The sequence below is a fragment of the Vigna radiata genome, unplaced genomic scaffold (assembly GCF_000741045.1).
Source record: "Vigna radiata var. radiata cultivar VC1973A unplaced genomic scaffold, Vradiata_ver6 scaffold_576, whole genome shotgun sequence".
Classification (NCBI taxonomy): Eukaryota; Viridiplantae; Streptophyta; class Magnoliopsida; order Fabales; family Fabaceae; genus Vigna; species Vigna radiata.
In genome coordinates this window covers 9,801-13,215 of record NW_014542567.1, presented here as the reverse complement: position 1 = coordinate 13,215, position 3,415 = coordinate 9,801, and positions in this window count along the sequence as shown.

Genomic DNA, 3,415 nt, shown 5'->3' with positions numbered 1-3,415 from the left:
GATGATCTGAACTTTGCCATTGGCACAGCCAAAGCCGCCGATGTCGGGGCGGTCGTCGTCGTAGTGGCGGGCATCGTTCTCAGCATCGTCAAGGGGAAGTTGGACCTGGGCCAACATGAGGTAATTGGGCTCATTCTCAGAGGTATGGGTGCCCAATATAACCTTCTGCAGCGAGTAGTCTTTGCCGGCTGGTTCATGGTGGTCGGGAAGCCACTCCACGGTGAGGGAAGGCCACTCAAGGGCATGCGTAATCACCAGATCATACAGAAAAGGACTATTCTTCTTCCATATCTTGTACTCCTCGTTTATCAGTCGCTCCTCAATCTCACCCCTCATCTCTTCCTCCTCTTTCCCCATCCACACTCACTCTCTTCCAACCCTAACCCTAATCCAAGCAAATTGTTGATAACTTAATGTATCTTACTACGATAGGTCAGACATAATGTATTTTGTGAGTTACATTTATTGTCAAAAGAATTTTCCACTATTTACAAGAACTTGTAACTTTGGGATATTTTACAAGGGTGAAAAAGGTAATTCATTTTATTTTTCTTTTGATTCCAAATTTGATTATCTTATAAAAATAAGTTTTTACTGCAATTATAACAAATTAAAAAAAAATTGAAGACTAATAGTTTAATTTTCAGTACAAGTAAATAAGTAAATAAAGAACCATATTATGAAAAACAAAATATTAAATGGACAATGAAATAAACTATCTGATTTATACTTATAAATTTATGATATTGATGAAATAATAGCATAAAAACATGTAATCATATTAAACCCACAAACCACGTTACACAACAATAAAATATTTGAAAATATTAATATGAGATGAGATAGGTCAAGCATTTTACACAGGCTGGCGTATAGGACAAGTCTATGCAAGTTGTGATGCTTAAACACTACATAATATAAAAAAAATTATCTACAACAAAAATTCGTAAGAAACAACCAAATGTTGTAATTAAATAAAATTATTAGTATATTACCAATAAAAGAATTTTTTAGATAATCTAGGTGTAGATAATTTTCTTTAAATATTGTTCTAAAAAAAAAAAAATTATAAGTAGACCTGTCAATTTGATCTATGATCTTGGGGTTAGTTCTAATCCATTCTTGAAGAAAAAATAAATGTTTTAAAGAGACATCAAAATTATTTTTGGATGTAATTTTTTAATAACTATAAACCATAAACGAATCAAAGTTGTTGCGTTCATGAAAAAGTACATGATGCAATCCGCCAGATGATTCCCTCAACCGTTTCGTTGGGATTATTTTTATAAATAAAATCTATTCTTTCACCTATTTATACTAAGCTTCTCTTCATCTTCTTCATCTATTTTCTCTACCTTCAAAACAACGATGACAAATTCCAGATATTACCCGTCACCTTTGCTTTTGTAATGGTATCCCTTTCACATGATATAAAGAGTGGCGCTGCTAAACATGAAGCTTTTAATAATAGAGTCAATAAGCTTGAGAATGAGATGGTGAAAGTTCGCGCCGCTGCTGAGAAGGTATGTGATTTCCTTTTTAGGGAGAAATTTTTCATACTATAATGACATTCATTGTGCATTGCAGGGGGAGAAATGATTATGGACGGTGCTCTGCTATGAATGAATTTTTGTACTCCGATCGTAATCTGTTTTTCCCTTTGAATAATAGCTTTGGTTCTGTTTGAGTTATTTCTTTCATACAAAAGCTTTGTTTTACATTTTTATTTTCAATGGGATCATTTCAATATTTTGATAAATCTCTGCTGTTCCGTGCATTATGTGCCACACTTTTATCCTACTCTTCTTGACAATCTCACTCTCCCACTCAAATTGTTATTGTTATCAAGCCCAAGATAGGAAAAATTTTTCACATATACCCCATTGAAATAGGGATGCTACCCACCAGACCCATCTCCGAAAGCCCTAATATTAAGATAATTACAATTGATTAATAATGTTTTTTATTAATGATCATCTAATTTTTAAGAATTACCTTAACCACTTAATCTGAGTGTTGATCGAACGTCCATAAGTGACAGTTTGATGGTTAAATGAAATATTCAAATGTTAAGATATTTTATAAATCTATACATTAATGATATGAGTGATATTTTGTAAATGATTGGAGGATATTTTACCTATCTATGAGATCTATAAAACTGGAAAAAAAGGACTAGTGACTCTTTCTATTTTGCTTGTCTCGTATTAAAAACAAGGTGAGACGGGGTGTCTTTAAAAAAGAAGGGACTTTCAAAGGCGTTCTAGCGAGTGTCTTTTTAAATTTCAAAATTTATATATATATATATATATATATATATATATATATATATATATATATTAAAAGCTTGTTATAAATCTTTTTAAGCTTTAATTAATTAATGTATCTAATTAAATAAATTAAAATAATTATTATTTTTACAAATATTAAATTATTTTATTATAATTAATAATTAAAATTTATTTTATAGATATTAATTATTTAAGTTTTAATATTATTGTATATTTACATTTTTTAAGTAATATAATGTAAAAAATTAAAATTTCGAGTTATTCTTTATTTTAGTTTTTATTTAAAAAAAAAAAAAAAAGATTGATGAGTCGGTCTGTCCCTTCTTGTCTCTAGTTTATCAATTTAGCGGATGAGAATATCAAATTGAGTTATTGAATTGAAATCTTTAACAGTCCATATTTGGACAGATTAGTAGTCTAGTTCCCAAGTTTAGATTTGTCATTTTATGTGTTTAGTTTGAATGTTACTCCTTTGCAAAATTTTATTTTGTTTGATGGAAACTGAAAAATCTTTGACTGGAAACTTTTAATATATAAAAAGTTATGGATTTTAAATTCTTCAATATATACTTTACTAGAGTAATATGTTGATGTTTTAGCATTGGTATTATTGATAAAGTGCATTTTCTTTAGTTTGATTACCTTATTGTAAAAATCATTTAACCCCTCCATAGTTTAGTTGTTTGTTAGTTTTTTTAATTTCTTTTTCTTTCCATGAGTTTTGATTTGCTTCTCTCATATTATTTATATTCTCTCTTTTTTTTTTTTTACAGAGTTTTCTTTTGGTGAAACTTTAATGTGTCAAATTAAATAAAATTGAAATACCTAATATATCTTATAAAGAAATTTATGACATATAAGAGGATAAATACAATACAAAAAATATGAGAACTTGTGAAATTTTTTCTTTTGTTCTATGAACATTGTAGAAAAATTAGGCCAAGTGTCTCAATCAAGAGAGGGTGAATTAGTTTCCCTTTGTAAAAATATGTTCTTTAAAAATCTTTTTAAAATCTTTTGAGTTTTCTTGAAATGCAATTAATCAAGAATTAAAACAATGCAAAAGTATAGCGAAAAAGAGATTCACACTGTTGTTTGTACTAGTTCGGCCAACCTACCTACGT